The sequence below is a fragment of the Carlito syrichta genome, unplaced genomic scaffold, assembly GCF_000164805.1.
Source record: "Carlito syrichta isolate Samal-C Ts95f unplaced genomic scaffold, Tarsius_syrichta-2.0.1 Scaffold309831, whole genome shotgun sequence".
In the NCBI taxonomy this organism is placed as follows: domain Eukaryota; kingdom Metazoa; phylum Chordata; class Mammalia; order Primates; family Tarsiidae; genus Carlito; species Carlito syrichta.
The window spans coordinates 99,312-119,216 of NW_007253927.1; the positions used below are offsets into that span (position 1 = coordinate 99,312).

At 43.6% G+C, this 19,905-nt stretch overlaps 1 long non-coding RNA gene across 2 annotated transcripts; it reads right to left on the minus strand.

The window, feature by feature from the left end:
* Positions 1 to 1,226: 1,226 nt before the first annotated feature.
* On the minus strand, positions 1,227 to 12,990 carry LOC103270432. Of its 2 annotated transcripts, none has more exons than XR_504972.1 (4): positions 12,900 to 12,990; positions 12,529 to 12,785; positions 10,291 to 10,406; positions 1,227 to 1,336 (listed from the first exon to the last, which is right to left on the minus strand). It is a non-coding gene; the product is annotated as an uncharacterized LOC103270432 (long non-coding RNA). The 2 variants fall into 2 exon arrangements; XR_504971.1 differs by lacking the exon at positions 1,227 to 1,336 and adding an exon at positions 6,186 to 6,494.
* Positions 12,991 to 19,905: the final 6,915 nt, after the last annotated feature.

The following is a 19,905-nucleotide window of genomic DNA, read 5'->3' on the forward strand; positions in this document are numbered from 1 at the left end:
TAAAAGTTATTCCCAAGGACTTCTCTGAAAGTGGGATCCCTGTGAAAATGAAGAAGACAGCTTGAGTGAACAAGCTGTCCACTACCTCCTTAATTTTGCTGTCTCATTTAACTGGTTCATCCACATAATGAGGCATTTAGATACCTACTCATGTGGAATCTGTCCTGTAGACTGAGACAGAAGTTCCTCCTTGACTGGAGTCATGTCCAGACAGACACTTTTGATACAGCTTAGACATGCCTCCCTTCGAATTTCACGTGAGAAATAGTTCCTCATTCTCAAAGATGGATTTCTGTAGCAAAGCTTGATTATGGGGCATTTTGCCGGTTTCACCTATGTGTGTTCTCATATCTTAAGTTCTGAAGAAAGGTGGTGGTCTGAACAATAATGGACAATCCTTATTGACTGTGTGCTCCCTCTCAGCAGGAGACCAGTGGATTCTCGTTGGTCTGTGCCACCACTCCCAGCTCTCTCAGTTACCAGAAGGCACCCAGCTGAGGACGTGTCCATTGACATAATGAGCCACAGATACATTGACTATTGTTAAACAAGCCTGATTCTCTCTTTCCTTAGAGCAGGACAAAAGTCTATTAGGCGTCCTTTTGGAAAAGAAGCATGGGACTCCTAAAACAGCATGCCAAGACCATCCTAAGGCACCTTTTTGTCCAGTTTCACCCAGGCCTTGACAGAAAAACTGCATGCATTGCTGAAGGCTCCTTTGCCTCCAATACCAAGAACACCCCCTTGATTAATGATCCTCGGTGACTGGTAAACCATTGGTCATGATAACCAATCGAAGTCATGCTCTCCTCTATGATGGTGCATGCTTGCAACCATTCTGAGAAGAATTTTCCACTGAAAGACACAAAGTGAAATGCGGTGCTCAGCAAGGGATGTTAAAATGGCCAGGACATGGGTTGAAGATTAAAGTATAAGAAAAACACGGGGAATTTTATGGAGTAGCATAGTTACATGCAGTCCAAGATGGCCTCCCATACGTCAAGTCCTCCAGCACCAAACTAGATCGTACCAAAGGGACCATCATAATTTTCCCCAAGTTGGATTATTCAACTGTCTTCTAGACTGGGCCTCAGCGTTATGCCATTGTACTTGATATTTAAGTCATCACCACTCCTCAAGGCAATATAAAGTACTCATCATTGACCCAACAAAAGTATCTGCCAATTCCATATATGTAGCAAGGACAGTCATTTGCTCACCACAAGTCAACCAGGAACAGCGTTTGGGAGAACATTTCATTTTCACAGGATCCGTGGCCAGCCACCTTGTTACAGCCCTTTGGTTTGGAGATAGAAGCTTATTTCCAGGTCAGATTCTGGGAAAAAAGGAGTCAAAAAGGATGTGCTAAAAAGGAAACTGATACTTCCACTGGGAGGCCTCCTCCCACAGACCTTTCTTCCAAATACGTCCAGTCAAGACAATACATTTCAGTTGGGACCTCTGTTTTCAGGCAATGTCTAGCAATCCCCATGGATCAGGAGTCAAAAAACACAGCATACACAGGATTCAGGTTCATAAATATTGGATGCATGTCCTCTCATATCTCAAATTATCAAGTGGTCTACAATGTGATAATTGGGTTTTTTGAGCAATATTTGGAATGTTTGAGTCTAACCTGCTGCTTTTAATCAGTGAGTTGCCACCACTTGAGTTTTCAAGAGGATTGAATTCACAAGTGGATATCATATCTACTTCTTAGTTTTTGACCCCTGTCAACATGACTCCAGCACCCTCTATTTGTTTGCATCACCATTCCACATTCCCCATTTCCTCAGAAGATGTGAAACTAAGGCCATCGTCTAGAACAATTTGAGCAAAAGAATGCTTTAGCATGTATTCATGAGCCTGCATCTCCAGTTTCTCTCATGCTCGACAAAATCCTCTTCTACCTGAGTTTAGAGAAAACCCTGGACATCATCAAACACCAGGCTTAGAGCATCTGCGAGCTTTCTTTGCTCCAGTCTCATACGGGTCTGAAGAGAAAAGGTACTCATATTAGTTCAGAGTTCAGTTTGGCTCCAGAACTTAGAGTTCCCATGCCAAAGTGGCCCATAGTAACTGATAAATAATGGTCATGACTCCCAATCCCAGCCATGCTCTACCAAAGCGTGGTGCCTGCCATCCATCCAGCATGGGCAGAATATTGTATTGAGAGACACAAAGAGAGAATTTGTGGAAAGGAAGGGTTTGTTAAAATGCCCAGCATTTGTGAAAGTGGTGAAGACTTTACAATCCAATTTGCCCATTTCATGGAGGTGTCCTTCCTCAGGGTTGAGCACCCATGGTTAGCCTCTCAAACTTAGAGTGCTCCACAACTAGAGAAATGTCAGGGCTATCCTCAGGATCATGTCAGTTTACACATCTGTCATGAAGGAAGGTCCTCAGTGTAAGTCAACTGCACAAGACTCTTAAGACAACACCTCCCTAGAGACAAGGCATAGATTTCATAGATTTCATAGATCCAGCTAGGCATCCTGTTTTACTGCCTTTTGATGGAGGCCCATAGGCTCACCACAAGTAAACAAGTGCAACCAGATAACTGGAGACTATTTGATTTTCAGAGGAAATGAGGACAGGCAATTGGGTGATGTCCTTCATCCAGGGACTAACAGTTATTCCCAAGGATTTCTCTGAAGAAGGCATCCCTGTGAAAAGGAGGAGGACAGCTTGAGTGAACAAGCTGTATACTACCTCCCTAATTTTGCTGTCTCATATAATCATTTTATCCACACAATTATGAAATTAGATACCAGCTCATGTGGAATCTGACAGGCAGGTTGAGACAGAAGTTCCTCCATAAGTGGAGTGAAGTTCAGACAGGGTCCTTTTGATACAGCTTGGACATGCCTCCCTTTGTATCTCAGTTGGGAAAGATTTCCTCATTCTCTCTCTTTTTTTTTTTTTTTTTTTTTGAGTTGGAGTGTCACTCTGTCACCCAGACTGGAGTGCAGTGGCTGCTCCCGGCCACCGCAGCCTCGACCTGCTGGGCTCCGGTGATCCTTCCACCTCAGTTTTCCAAGTACCTGGAACTACAGGCATGCACTACCACGCCCGGCTGATTTTTTGATTTATTGTAGAGATGAGGTCTCACTGCCCAGGCGGGTCTCGAATCGCGGGCTCAGGCAATCCACTCACCTCAGCCTCCCAAAGATGTGGGATTACAGGTTGCGCCACCAAGCCTGACTGATTTCCTCATTCTCAAAGATGCATTGCCATAGCAAAGCTTCGTTATGGGGCATTTTGCCAGGGATTTAACATGTGTGTTCTCATATCTTGAGTTCTGAAGAAAGGTGGTGGTAAGAAAAATGTTGGACAGTATTTATTACTTGTGTGCCCTCTCTCATCAGGAGACCAGTGGATTATCTTTGCTCTGTGCCACCATTCCAAACTCTCTAAGTTTCCACAAGGTGTCCAGCTGAGGACACGGCCAATTACATCGTGAGCCACAGATACTAGAACTATTAGAAAACAAGCCTGATTCTCTCTTTTCCTTAGAGCAGGATGAAAGTCCATTCGTCCTCCATTTGGAAAAGAAGCATGCGACTCCTAGAAGAACATGCCAAGAGCATCTCAAGGCGCCTTTTTGTTCAGTTTCAACCAGGCTTTGAGAGAAATACTGCATGCATTGGTGAAGGTCCAGCTTGCCTCCAAGATCAAGAACACCTCCTTGATTGATGACCCTCAGTGACTGGTAAAACATTGATCATGACAACCAATCAAAATCATGCGCTCCTCTATGACGGTGCATGCCATGCAACCATTCTGAGCATAATTTTCCACTGAAAGACATAAAGTGTGATGTGGTGCTCAGCAAGGGATGCTAAAATGCCCAGTACCTGGGATGAGAATGAAAGTATTATGTAATCTGGGGAATTTTTTGGAGGAGCATATCCACATGCTCCACAAGATGGCTTCCCATACTTCAAGTTATCCAGCACCAAACTCATTCGTTCCGATGGGTCCATTATCATTTTCCCCCTGTTGGTTTACACAACTGTCTTCTAGGCTGGGCCTCAGCGTCATGCTATTGTACTTGATATTTAAGTCATCACCACTCCTCAAGGCAATATCAAGTACTCATCATTGACCCAACAAAAGTATCTGCCAATTCCATATATGTAGCAAGGACAGTCATTACTCACCAGAAGTCAACCAGGAACAGTGTTTGGGAGATTATTTCATTTTCGTGGTATCCGTGGACAGCCAGTTAGTTACAGCTCTTTGTTTTTGGGATAGTAGCTTACTTCCAGGCTACCTTCTTGGTGAAAAGGAGGCAAAAAGGCATGGCAAAAAGGAAACTGATACTTCCACTGGGAGTTCTCCTCCCACAGAACTTTGTTCCAAATACATCCAGATGAGTCAATACATTTCAGTTGGGACTTCTGTTTTCAGGCAGTGGCTGGTGATCCCCATGGATTAGGAGACAAAGAACACACCATACACAGGGTTCAGAGTGATACATATCCTGTGTGTGGTGAACGATCAGAGGATGCATGCCCTCTCATATCTCAAGTTATAAAGCGGTCTACATGTAATAATTGGGTTTCTTGAGCAACATTTGGAATCCTTGAATCTAACCTGTTGCTTTTAATCAGTGAGTTTTCACTGCATGAGCTTTCAAGAGTGTTGATGACTTCACAAGTGGATATCATATCTACTTCTTAGTTTGTGTTCCCTCTCAACATGACTGCAATTCCCTCTACTTGTTTGTGTCAGCATTCCACATTCTCTGATGCCTCAGAAGATGTGCACTTAAGGACATCATGTGGAACAAATTAAGCAAAAGAATGCTTTAGCATGTATTCATTAGCCTCCATCTCCAGTTTCTCCCGTGCTTGATAAAATTCTCTTCTCTCTGAGTTTAGAGGAGACAATGAACATTATCAAACACCAGGCTTAGGGCACATGCAGGGACACTTTGTTCCAGTTTCATATGGATCTCAAGAGAAAATGTACTCATACTGCTTCAGAGTTCAGTTTTGCTCCAGAACTGAGAGTTCCCATGCCTCATTGGCCCCAGGAACTGATGAATGATGGTCATGACTCCCAATCCCAGCCATTCTCTCCCCTAGCATGGTGTGTGCCATCCATTCAGTGTGGGCAGAATATTTCATTGAGAAACACAAAGAGAATTTTTGGTAAGGAAGGGGTAGTTCAAGTACCCATCTTTTGTGAAAATGGTCAAGACATTACAATTGAATATGTGTATATCATGGAGGAGTGCTTCCTCAGGGTTGAGCACCCCTGGTTAACCTCTCTGGCTTAGAGTACTCCACAACTAGAGCAATGTCAGGGCCAACATCAGGCTCACATCAGTTTGCACACAAGCACGTAAGAAGTTCCTCAGCATAACTCTATTGTGCAAGACTTTTAAGACAACACCTCTCTAGAGACAAGTCAAACATTTCATCATTGACCCAGCTAGGCATCTTTCTTTGCTGTCTCCTTTTGAAAGTTGCCCATAGGCTCACCACAATAACCAAATGCAACCAGATTCCTGGAGACTATTTGACTTTCTGAGGAAATGAGGCAAGTCACCTGGGTGACATCCTTTGTTCAGAGACTAACAGTTATTCCCAAGGACTTCTCTGAAGAAGGGATCCTTGTGAAAAAGAAGAGGACAGCTTGAGTGAACAAGCTGTCTACTACCTTCCTAATATTGCTATGTCATACAATTATTTCATCCACATAATGACGAAATTAGATACATGCTCATGCGGAATCCATCATTTAAGCTGAGATAGCAGTTCCTCCATGACTGGAGTCAAGTCCAGAGATGGTAATTTTGATACAGCTTGGACATGCCTCCCTTCGTATCTCAGGTGGGAAAGAGTTCTGCATTCTCAAAGATTGATTTCTGTAGTAAAGCTTGATTATGGGACATTTTTCCAGGGGTTTCACCTGTGTGTGCTCTGATATCATGAGTTCGGAAGAAAGGTTGTGATTTGAAAAATGTTGGCCAGCCTCTATTGACTTGTGTGCCTCTCTCACCAGGAGAACAGTGGATTCTTTTTGCTGTGTGCCACCATTGCCATCTAAGTTACCAGAAGGCACCCATCTGAGGACATGGCCATTCACATCATGAGCCAAGACCCATTGACTATTATTAAACAAACCTGATTATCTCTTTTCCTTAGAGCAGGACAAAGTCTATTCGCCCTCCATTTGGAAAAGAAGCATGGGCCTCTTATAACAGCATGCCAAGAGCATCTCAAGGTCCCTTTTTGTGCAGTTTCACTCAGGTCTTGAGAGAAAAACTACACACATTTTTGAAGGTCCAGCTTGCCTCCAAGTCCAAAAACACCCCTTGATTGATGACCCTCGGTGACTAGTAAACCATTGGTCATCACAACCAATCTAAGTCATGTACTCCTCTGCGATGATGCATTCCTTGCAGTCACTCTGATCAGAATTATCCACCGAAAGACACAAAATGAGATGTGGTGCTCAGCGGATGATAAAATGCCCAGGACCTGTGAGGGGGATAAATGTATAAGGCTAAAATGGGGAATTTTTATGGAGGAGCATATCCACATGCTCCACAAGATGGCCTCCCATACTTCAAGTTCTACAACTCCAAACTTGATCGTACTGAAGGGACCATCATCATTTTCCCCATGTGGGTTTTCACAACTGTCTTCTAGGCTAGGCCTCAGCATCATGCCATTGTACGTGATACTTAAGTCATCACAGCTCCTCAAGGCAATATAAAGTACTCATCATTGACCCAACAACAGTATCTTCCAATCCCATAAATGTAGCAAGGACAGTCATATGCTCACCACAAGCAACCAGGAACAGCGTTTGGGAGAATATTTCATTTTCAGAGTATCCATGGACAGCCACCTTGTTACAGCCCTTTGATTTCAGGATAGCAGCTTATTCCCTGGCTTGCTTATGAGAGAAAAGGAGTCCAAGATGGGCACGTCAAAAAGGAAACTGATACTTCCACTGGGAGGCCTCCTCCCACAGACCTTTCTTCCAAATTCATCCAGATGAGACAATATGTTACAGTTGGGACCTCTGTTTTGGGGCAACCTCTGGCAATCCCCATGGATCAGGAGCCAAAGAACACAGTATACCCTGGGATCAGGGTGATACATATTGAATGTGTGCCCTCTCATATCTAGTGCTTGATGGTTCAAGAGTGTTGATGAATTCACAAGTGGATATCAAATCTAATTTTTATTTTGTGTCCCCACTCAACATGATTGCAGCAACCTCTACTTGTTTGCATCACCATTCCACATTTTCTGATTCCTCAGAAGATGTACAACTAAGGCTATTGTCTGGAACATGTTGTGGGAAAGAATGCTTTAGCATGTATTCATGAGCTTGCCTCTCCAGTTTCTCTCATGCTCAACAAAATACTCTTTTCCCTGAGTTTAGAGTAGACATTGGACATCATCAAACACCAGGCTTAGAGCATCTGCGGGTTCTCTTTGCTCCAGTCTTATATGGGTCTCAAGAGAAAAGTACTCATATTGGTTCAGAGTTCCATTTGGCTCCAGAACAGAGAGTTCCCATGCCTAAGTGGCCCACAGGAACTTATGAATAAAAGTCATGACTCCCAACTCTAGCAATGCTGTTCTCTAGCACTGAGAGAAAAACTGCACACATTTTTGAAAAGGAGTCAAAAAGGGCGTGTCTAAAAGGAAACTGATACTTCCACTGGGAGTCCTCCTCCCACAGATCTTTCTTCCAAATACATCCAGACGAGACCATACATTTCAGTTGAAACCTCTTTTTTCTGGCAACATCTGGGATCCCTATGGATCAGGAGCCAAAGAACACAGCATACCCAGGGTTCAGGGTGATACATATTGGATGCGTGTCCTCTCATATCTCAAGTTATAAAGTGGTCCACATTGTAATAATTGGGTTTCTTGAGCAATATTTGGAATGTTTGAATCTAGCCTGCTGTTGTAATCAGTGAGTTTTCACCACTGGAGCTTTCAAGAGTGTTGATGAATTCACAAGTGGATATCATATCTACTTCTTAGCTTTTGTCCCCTCTCAACATGACTGAAGCACCCTCTACTTGTTTGCATCACCATTCCACATTCCCTGAGCCCTCAGAAGATGTGCAACTAAGGCCAACGTCTGGCAAAAGTTGAGTGAAAGAATGCGTTAGCATGTATTCATGAGCTTGCCTCTCCAATTTCTCTCATGCTCGCAAAAATCCTCTTCTCCCTGAGTATAGAGGAGACTCTGGACATCATCAAACACCAGGTTTAGAGCATCTGTGAGTTATCTTTGCTCCAGTCTTATACGGGTCTCAAGAGAAAATGTATTCATATTGTTTCAGAGTTCAGTTTGGCTCCAGAACTGAGAGCTCCCATGCCTAAGTGGCTCACAGGAACTTATGAATGATGATCATGATTACCAATCCCAGCCATGCTCTTCTATAGCATGGTGCATGCCATTCATCCAGCATGGGCAGAATATTTCATTGAGTGACAAAAAGAGAGTACTTGCTTAAGGAAGGGGTTTTTTAAGTGCCTGAGTTTTCTGAAATGGGTCAAGACAAAACAATTGAATTATCCTATTTCATGGGGGAGTGCTTCCTAGAATTATCCTATTTCAGGGAGGAGAGCACCCCTGGATAGCTTCTCCGGCTTAGAGTCCTGCCCTACTAGGGCAATGTCAGGACCATCCTGAGGCTCACTTCTGTTTGCACACCTGACACGCAAGAAGGTCTTCAACGTAACACTATTGCACAAGACTTTTAAGACAACACCTCTCTAGAGACAAGGCAAAGATTTCTTTATTGACCCAGCTAAGCATCCTCCTTAGATGCCTTCTTTTGAAAAAGGCTCATAGGCTCACCAAAAGTAACCAATTGTGACCAGATTACTAGAGACTATTTGACTTTCTGAGGAAATGAGGTCAGGCTCCTGGGTGACATCATTCCTCCAAAGACTAACAGTTATTTCCAATGACTTCTCTGAAGAAGGGATCCTTGTGAAAAAGAGGAGGGCAGCTTGAGTGAACAAGCTGTCTACTACCTCCCTAATTTTGCTGTCTCATACAATTGGTTCATCCACACAATGATGCAATTAGATACCTGCTCATGGGGAATCTGTCCAGTAGGCTGAGACACAAGTTTCTGCATGAATGGAGTCAATTCTAGACAGGGTAGTTTAGAAACAGCTTGGACATGCCTCCCTTCACATCTCAGGTGGAAAAGAGTTCCTCATTCTCAAAAGATAGATTTCCATAGCAAAGCTTGGTTATGAGACATTTTGCCAGGGATTTAACCCGTGTGTTTGCATATCTTGAGTTCTGAAGAAGGGTGGTGTTACGAAAATGTTGGACAGTCATTTTTGACTTGTGTCCCCTCTCCCATCAGGAGACCACTGTATTGTCTTTACTCTGTGCCACCATTCCAAGTTCTCTAAGTTTTCAGAATGTGTACAGCTGAGGACTTGGCCCTTCACATCGTGAGTCACAGATACATTGACTATTATTCAGCAAGCCTGATTCTCTCTTTTCCTTAGAGCAGGAAAAAAGTCTATTCATCCTCCATTTGGAAAAGAATCATGGGCCTCCTAGAAGAGCATGCCAAGAGCATCTCAAGGCATCTTTTTGTCCACTTTCACCCAGGACTTGAGAGAAAACTGCACACATTGGTGAAGGTCCAGCTTGCCTCCAAGACCAAGAACACCCCGTTGATTGATGACCCTCGGTGACTGGTAAACCATTGGTCTTGACAACCAATAGAAGTCAGGACTTGAGAGAAAACTGCACACATTGGTGAAGGTCCAGCTTGCCTCCAAGACCAAGAACACCCCGTTGATTGATGACCCTCGGTGACTGGTAAACCATTGGTCTTGACAACCAATAGAAGTCATGCACTCCTCTACGATGGTGCATGCCATGCAGCCATTCTGAGAAGAATTTTCCACTGAAAGACACAGTGTGAGATGTGGTGTTCAGCAGATGCTAAAATGCGCAGGACCTGAGATGACGATTAATGTGTAAGGATAAATTGGGAAATTTTTATGGGGGAGCATATCCACATGCTCCACAAGATGCCTCCCGGATGTCAAGTCTTCCAGCAACAAACTAGATTGTACCATAGGGACCATCATCATTTTCCCAATGTTGGTTTGCACAACTGTCTTCTAGGCTGGGCCTCAGCATCATGCTATTGTACATGATACTTAAGTCATCACCACTCCACAAAACAATATAAAGTACTCATCATTGGCCAAACAAGAGTATCCCCCAATCCCACATATGTATGAAGGACAGTCATATGCTCACCACCAGTCAAGCAGGAACAGCAATTGGGAGGATATTTCATTTTCAGATGATCCTTGACCAGCCACCTCATTACAGTCCTTTGTGTATGGGATAGCAGCTTATTTCCAGGCCACCTTCTGGGAAAAAAGTAGTCAAAATGGGCATGTCAAAAAAGAAACTGATACTTCAACTGGGAGGCCTCCTCTCACAGATCTTTCTTCCAAATACACCCAGACAAGACATTACATTTCAGTTGGGACATCTGTTTTCAGACAACGTCTGGTGGTCCCCATGGATCAGGAGCCAAAGAACACAGCATACCCAGGGTTCAGAATGATACATATTGGATGCATGTCCTCTCATATCTCAATTTACAAAGTGGTCTAGAGTGTAATAATTGGGTTTCTTGAGGAATATTTGGAATGTTTGATTCTAGCCTGCTGCTTATAATCAGTGAGTTTTTACCACTTGAGCTTTAGAGAGTGTTGATGACTTAACAAGTGGATATCATATCTACTTCTTAGTTTGTGTCCCCTCTCAACATGACTACAGCACCCTCTACTTGTTTGTGTCACCATTCCACATTACCTGATTCCTCAGAAGATGTGCAACTAAGGCCATCATCTGGCACAAGTTGAGCGAAAGAATGCTTTAGCATGTATGCATGAGTCTGCCTCTCCAGATTTTCACATGTTCACCTTGTGAGTTTTCAAGAGTTTTGATGATTTCACAAGTGGATATCATATCTACTTCTCAGTTTCTCTCCTCTCTCAACATGACTGCAGCACCCTCTACTTGTTTGTGTCACCATTCCACATTCCCTGAGCCCTCAGAAGATGTGCAACTAAGACCATCGTCAGGCCTAAGGTGAGCGATAAAATGCTGTAGTATATTCATGAGCCTGCCTCTCCAGCTTCTCTCAAGCGTGATAAAATTCTCTTCACCCTGAGATTAGAGGAGATGCTGGACAACTTCAAACACCAGGCTGAGAGCATCTGAGTCTCTCTTTGGTCCATGCTCATATGAGTCTCAGGAGAAAAGATACTCATATTGGTTCAGAGTTAAGTTTGGCTCCAGAATTGAGAGTCCCCATATCTCCATGTGCCGCAGGAACTTATGGATGATGGTCATGAGTCCCAATCCTAGCCATGCTCACCTGTAGGATGGTGTGTGCCATCGATCCAGCATGGCCAGAATATTTCATTGAGAGACACAAAGAGAGAATTTGTGGTAGGGAAGGGGGTGTTCAAGTGCCCCACTTTGGGGAAAGGGTTCAAGAGACTACAATCAAATTTGCCAATTTCATGGAGAAGTGCTCCTTCAGGGTTGAGCACCCCTAGATAACCTCTGTGGCTTAGAGAGCTCCACAACTAGAGTGATGCCAGGGCCATCATCAGCCTCTCGTCAGTTTGCACACTTGTCAGGTAAGAAGGTCCTCAGCATAACTCTATTATGCATGACTTTTAAGACAACTCCTCTTTAGAGACAAGACAAAGATTTCATTATTGACGCAGCTAGGCATCCTGCTTTGATGCCTCCTTAAGAGAGAGGCCCAGAGGTTCACCACAAGTAACAAAACATAACCAGATTACTGGAGACTGTTTGACTTTTTGAGGAAATGAAGCCAGGCACATGGATGACATCCTTCATCCTATAGACTAACAGTTATTCCCTAGGCATTCTCTGAGGAAGGGATCCCTGTGAAAAACAGGAGGACAGCTTGAGTGAACAGGCTGTCTACTACCTCCCTAATTTTGCTGTCTCATACAATCGGTCCCTCCACATAATGATGAAATGAGATACCTGCTAATATGGAATCCGTCCAGTAGGCTTAGACAGAAAGTCCTCCAAGTTTGGAGTCAAGTCCATAGAGGGTAGTTTTGATAAAGCTTGGACACAACTCCCTTCGTATCTCAGGAGGGAAAGCGTCCTCATTCTCAAAGATGGATTTCCGTAGTAAAGCTTGGTAATGTGGCATTTTGTCAGGGGTTTAACATGTGTGTGTTCTCACATTTTGAGTTCTGAAGAAAGGGGGTGGTTTGAATAATATTGGACAGTCATTATTGACTTGTGTGCCCCCTTTCACCAGGATACCAGTAGATTCTATTTGCTCTGTGCCACCATTCCAAGCTCTTTAAGTTCTCACAAGGCGCCTTACTGAGGTCATGGCCATTCACATCGTGCGATACAGATACATTGACTATTATTAAACAAGCCAGGTCCTCTTTTTTCCTTAGAGTGGGACAAAAGTCTATTCACCTTCCATTTGGAAAAGAAGCATGGGTCTCCTAGAACAGCATGCCAAGAGCATCTCAAGGAGCCTTTTTGTCCAGTTTTACCCAGGTCTTGAGAGAAAAACTGCCCACATTGGTGAAGGTTCAACTTGCCACCAAGACCAAGAACTCCTCATTGATTGATGACCCTCGGTGACTGGTAAACTATTGGTCATGAAAACCAATCGAAGTCATGTACTCCTCTACAATGGAGTTGTATGTCATTCTGAGCAGAATTTTCCACTGAAAGACACAAAGTGAGATGAGGTGCTCAGCAAGGGATGCTAAAATGACCAGTACTTGGGATGAGGATTAAAGTATAAGGATAACATAGGGAATTTTTATGGAGGAGCATACCCACATGCTCCACAAGATGGCCTCCCGTACTTCAAGTTCTCCAGCATGAAACTCGATCACAATGGAGGGATCATCATTTTCCCCATATTGGTCTCCACAACTGTCTTCGAGACTGGGCCTCAGCGGCATGCCATTGTACATGATATTTAAGTCATCACTGCTCCTCAAGGCAATAAAATTACTCATCATTGACCCAACAAAAGTATCCACCAATTCCATATAAGTAACAGCGACAGTCATATGCTCACCACAAGTCAACCTGGAACAGTGTTTGGGAGAACATTTGATTTTCAGAGGATCCATGGCCAACCACCTGATTACAGCCCTTTATTTTTGGGATAGCAGCCTATTTCTAGGCCAGTTTCTGGGAGAAAGAGACCCAAAAGGGGTGTAACAAAGGAACTGATACTTTCACTGGGAGACCTCTCTCACAGACCATTCTTTCAAATACATCTAGACGAGATACTACATTTCAGTTGGGACCTGTGTTTTCGGGCAAGATCTAGCGATCCCCATGGATCAGAAGCCAAAGAACACAGCAAACACAGAATTCAGGGTGATACATATTGGATGAATGTCTTCTCATATCTCAATTTATAAAGTGGTCTACAGTGTAATAGTTGGGTTTCTTGAGCAATATTTGAATTGTTTGAATCTAGCCTGCTGTTTGTATCAGTGAGTTTTCACCACTTGACCTTATAAGAGTGTTGATGAATTCACAAGTGGATATCATATCTACTCCTTAGTTTGTGTCTGCTCTAAACATAACTGCAGCACCCTCTACTTATTTGCATCACATTCCACATTCCCTGATTCCTCAGATGATGTGCAACTAAGGCCATCATCTGGCACAAGTTGAGCAAAAGAATGCTTTAGCATGTATTCATGAGCCTGCCTCTCCAGTTTCTCTCATCGTGACAAAATCCTCTTCTCCCTGAGTTTTAGGAAACCCTGGCATAATCAAACACCAGGCTTAGAGAATCTGCAGGCTCTCTTTGCTCCAGTCACGTAAGTTCCTCAAGAGAAAAGGTACTCATATTGGTTCAGAGTTCAGTTTGACTCCACAAGTGGGAGTTCCCATGACTCAGTGGGCCACAGGAACTTATGAATGATGGTCATGACTCCCAATACCAGCATGCACTCCACTAGAATGGTGCATGCCATCGATCCAGTGTGGGCCGAATATTTCATTGAGGGCCACAAAGAGAGTATCTGTGGTAAGGAAAGGGTGGTTAAAGTACCACGCTTTTGGGAAAAGGCTCAAGACATTACAATCGAATTTGCCAATTTCGTGGAGGGGTGCTTCCTCAGGCTTGAGCACCCCTGGGTAACCTCTGTGTCTTAGAGAGCACCACAACTAGAGCTATGCCAGGGCCATCATAAGGTTCACGTCAGTTTTCACACCTGTCACATAAGAAGGTCCTCAGCATAAGTCTATTGAGCATGACTTTTAAGAAAACACCTCCCAAGAGACAAGGTAAAGATTTCATTATTGACCCAGCTAGGCAAACTCCTTTGCTGCCTCTTTTGGGAAGACTCCCATAGGCTCACCACAAGTAACCAAACATGACCAGATTACTGGAGGCTATTTGAATTTCTGAGGAAATGAGACCAGGACCCTGGGTGACGTCCAACTAACAGTTATTCCCAAGGCATTCTCTGAAGAAGGGATCCCCATGAAACATGGAGAACAGCTTGAGGGAAAAAGCTGTCTACAAGCTCCCAAATTATGCTGTCTCATACAATCAGTTCCTCCACATAATGATGAAAGTGATACCTGCTCATGTGGAATCCATCCAGTATGCTGAGACAGAAGTTCCTCCAGGACTAAAGCTAAGTCCAGAGAGGGTACTTTAGATAAAATTTGGAGTTGCCCCTGTTCGTATCTCAGGTTGGAAAGAGTTTCTCATTCTGAAAGAGGGAATTTTGTGGATAGGCTTGGTTATGGGGCATTTTCCCAGGTGGTTAACATGTGTGTGTTCTCACATCTTGAGTTCTGAAGAATGGTGGTAATTTCAAAAATGTTGGACAGTTATTTTTGACATGTGTGCCCCCTCTCACCAGTAGACCAGTGGATTCTCTTTGCTCTTTGGCACCATTCCAAGCTTTCTGAGATCACTGGAGGTACACAGCATGGTACATGACCACTCACATCGTAAGCCACAGATACATTGACTATTATAAAGTAAGCCTGATTCTCTCTTTTCTTAGAGCAGGAGAAAAGACTATTAACCCTCCATTTGGAAAAGATACATGGGCCTCCTAGAACAGCATGGTAAGAGCATCTCAAAGTGTCTTTTCATCTATTTTCACCCAGGCCTCGAGAGAAATACTGCACACATTGGTGAAGGTCCAGCTTGCCTCCAAGACCATGATGTCCTCACTGATTGATGACATTCAGTGACTGGTAAACCATTGGTCATGACTACTAATCACAGTCTTGCACTCTTCTATGATGGTGCATGCCATGCAGCCATGCTGAGCAGAAGTTTCCACTGAAAGACACAAAGTGAAATGGGGTGCTCATCAAGGGATGCTAAAATACCCGGGACCTGAGATGAGGACTACAGTATAAGGGTAACATTGGGAATTTATGGAGGAGCATATCCACATGGGGGTGCTCCACAAGATGGCGTCCTGTACTTCAAGTTCTCCAGCACCAAACTCGATCAAACCGCTGGGAGCATCATCATCTTCCCCATGTTTCTTACCACAACTGTCTCCTATGCTGGGCCTCAGTGTCATGCCATTGTACATAATATTTAAGTCTTTCCCACTCCTGAAGGCAATATAAAGTACACATCTTTGATCCAACAAAATATCCACCAGTCCCATATCCATCACAAGGACAGTCATATGCTCACCACAAGTCAACCAGGAGCAGTCTTTCGGAGAATATTTCATTTTCAGAGGATTGGTGGCCAGCCACATGGTAGCAGCCCTTTGTTGCTGCGATAGCAGTTTATTTCCAGGCCAGCTTCTGGGAGAAAAGGGGCCAAAAAGGGCATGTCATAAAGGAAATTGATACTTCCAAAGAGAGGCTGCCTCCCAGAGACCTTTCTTCCAAATACATCCAGACAAGACAATACTTTTCAGTTGGGACCTCTGTTTTCGGGCAACATCTGGAGATACCCATGAATCAGGAGCCAAAGAACACAGGATACACAGGGTTCAGGGTGATACATTTTGGATGTGTGTCCTCTCACATCTCAATTTGCAAAGCGGTCTACAGTGTAATAATTGGGTTTCTTCAGCAATATTTGGAATGTTTGAATCTAGCCCGCTGCTAGTAATCAGGGAGTTATCACCTCATGAGCTTTCAAGAGTGTTGATGATTTCACAAGTGGATATCATACCTACGTCTTAGTTTGTGTCCCCTATCAATATGACTCCTGCACCCTCTACTTGTTTGTGTCACCATTCCACATTCCCTGAGCCCTCCAAAGATGTGCAACTAAGACTATCATCTTTCACAAGTTGAGCAAAAGACTGCTCTAGTATGTATCATGAGACTACCTCTGCAGTTTCTCTCAAGATCGACAAAATCCTCTTGCCCCTGAGGTTAGAGGACACCCTGGACATCATCAAACACCAGGTGGAGAGCATCTGAAGGTTCTCTTTGCTCCAGTCTCATACGGGTCTCAAGAGAAAAGGTTCTCTTATCGGTTCAGAATTCAGTTTGGCTAGAGAACTGTGAGTTCCCATGCCTCAGTGGGCTGCAGGAACTTATGAATGATTGTCATGACTCCAAATCACAGCCATGCTCTCCCCTAGGATGGTGTGTGCCATCGAGTCAGCATGGACCAAATATTTCATTGAGAGACACAAAGCAAGAATTTGTGGCAATGAAGGGGTAATTAAAATGCCCCACTTTTAGGAAAGAGGTCTGGACATTGCAATCAATTTTACAATTTCTTGGAGGAGTGCATTCTCAGGGTTGAACACCCCTGGATAGCCTCCATGGCTTCGAGAGCTCCACAACTAAAATGATGCCAGGGCCATCATCAGGCTCATGTCAGTGGGCACACCTATCACGTAAGAAGGTCCTCAGTGCAACTCTATTGTGCATGACTTTTAAGACATCAACTCTCTAGACATTGGGCAAAGATTTCATCATTGACCCAGCTAGGCATCCTCCTTTGATGCTTCCCTTGGATAGAGGCCCATAGGCTCACCACAAGTAACCAAATGTGACCAGATTACCAGAGACTACTTGAATTTTTGAGGAAATGAGGCCTGGAACCTGGGTGATGTCTTTCATTTCAGAGACTATAAGTTATTCCCAAGAGCTTCTCTGAAGAAGGTATCCCTGGGAAAAAGAGGAGAACACCTTGAGTGAACAAGCTGTCTACTACCTTCAAAATTACGCTGTCTCACACAGTCTGTTCCTCCACATAATGATGAGAGGAGATACCTGCTCATGTGGAATTCGTCCAGTAGGCTGAGGCTGAGACAGAAGTTCTTCTGGTACAGAAGTCAAGGTCATACAGGGTACTTTTCATACAGCTTGGACATGCTGCCCATCGTATCTCAGGTGGGAAAGATTTCCTCATTCTCAAAGATGGGATTTCATGGAAAAACTTCGTTATGGGGCATTTTGTCAGGTGGTTAAGATGTGTGTGTTCTCACATCTTGAGATCTGAAGAAAAGTGGTGGTTTCAAAAAAGTTGGAAAGTCATTTTTGACTTGTGTGCCCCCTCTCACCAGGATACCAGTGGATTCTCTTTATTCTGTGCCACCATTCCAAGCTCTAAGTTCTTAGAAGTTGTCCAGGTGAAGAAATGGCCATTCACATTGTGAACCACAGATACATTGACTATTATTAAATGAGCCAGATTCTCTCTTTTCCTTAGAGTTGAACAAATGTTTTTTCACCCTCCATTTGGAAAAGAAACATGGGCTTCCTAGAAAAGCATGCCAAGAGCATCTCAAGGCACCTTTTCATCCTGTTTCACCCAGGCCTTGAGAGAAAAATGCACACATTGGTGAAGGTCCATCTTGCCTCCAAGACCAAGAATTCCTGACTTATTGGTGATACTCAGTGACTGGTAAACCATTGGTCATAATAGCTAATTGCAATCTTGCACTCCTCTATAAAGGTGCCTGTCATGCAGTCATACTGAGAAGAAATTTCCATTGGAACACACCAAGTGAGATTTGGTGCTCAGCAAGGGATGGTAAATGCCCAGGACATGGATTGAGGATTAAAGTAAAAGGGTAATATGGGTAATTTTTATGGAGGAGCATATCCACATGGGGCTGTTCCACTAGATGGCCTTCCATACTTCAAGTTCTCCAGCAACAAGTTTGATCGTACAGTCGGGACCATCATCATCTTCTCCATGTTGGTTTCCACAACTGTCTCCTAGGCTGGGACTCAGCGTCATGCCATTGTACGTGATATTTAAGTTATCACCGCTGTCAAGGCAATATAAAGTACTCATCATTGACCCAACAAAAGTATCTGACAATTCCATATCCATCGCAAGGACATTCATATGCTCACCACAAGTCGACCAGACTTGTCAACACCATATTGGAGAATATTTCATTTTCAGAGGATTTCTGGCCAGCCACCTGGTTGCAGCACTTTGTTGCTGGGATAGCAGCTTATTTCCAGGCCAGCATCTGAGAGAAAAGGAGCCAAAAAGGGCGGGTCAAAAGGAAACTGATACTTCACTGGGAGGCTGCCTCCCACAGACCTTTCTTCCAAATACATACAGACAAGACAATACATTTCAGTTGGGACCTCTGTTTTCCAGCAAGAACTGGAGATCCCCATGGATCAGGAGCCAAAGAATATAGGATTCACAAGGCTCAGGGTGATACATTTTGGATGTGTGTCCTCTCATATCTCAATTTTCAAATCAGTCTACAGTGTAATAATTGGGTTTCTTGAGCAATATTTTGAATGTGAAATCTAGCCCTATGCTTGTAATCAGTGAGTTTTAAACTCATGAGCTCTCAAGAGTGTTGATGATTTCACAAGTGGATATCATATCTACTTCTTAGTTTCTGTTCCATCTCAACTTGACTGCAGTGCTCTCTACTTGTTTGCATCACCATTCCACATTCCCTGAACCCTCAGAAGATGTTCAACTAATGCCATCATCTGGCACAAGTTGAGCGAAAGAATTCTTTAGTATGTATTCATGAGCCTGCCTCTCCAGTTCCTCTCATGCTTCACAAAATTGTCTTATACTTGAGGTTAGAGGAGACCGTGGATATCATCAAACACCAGGCTGAGAGCATCTGAAGGCTCTCTTTGTTCCAGTCTCATACAGATCTCAAGAGAAAATGTACTCATATTGGTTCAGAGTTCAGTTTGGCTCCATAACTAAGAATTCCTATGTCGCATGGACCACAGGAACTTATGAATGATGGTCATGATTCCCAGTCCCAGGTCTGCTCACCACTAGGATGGTGCATGCCACTGATTCAGCATGAGCAGAATATTTCATTAAGAGACACAAAGAGAGAATTTGTGGTAATGACTGGGTTGTGGTAATGACCAACTTTTGTCAAAGGGGTGAAGACAATACAATCAAATTTGCCAATTTTGTGGAGGAGTGCTTCCTCAGGGTGAAGCACCATTGGATAACCTCTCCTGTTTAGGGAGCTCCACAACTAGAGTGATGCCAGGGCCATCATCAGGTTCACATCAGTTTGCACACCTGTCACTTAAGAAGGTCCTCAGCGTAACTCTATTATGCATGACTTTTTTTTTTTTATTAATCAGTATTTTTTATTATGGTTTTGTGGGGTACAGTTAAGGGTTAGGTGTACAATTACGTTTCATTCAGGCACCCTGTTGATAAGAGGTGTTTTCCCATCTCCCGACAGATATTTGCTACTGTTAATTCCATCCCCCTCTCCCCCATAGTTTCCCAGTACCGTCAGTCATTTTCTTATAGTATTGCATTGGATGTTCAAGGTCCATTATATGAGTGAGAACATGTGATATTCGGATCTTTGTTTCTGTGAGAGGTCACTCAGTATTATAGAC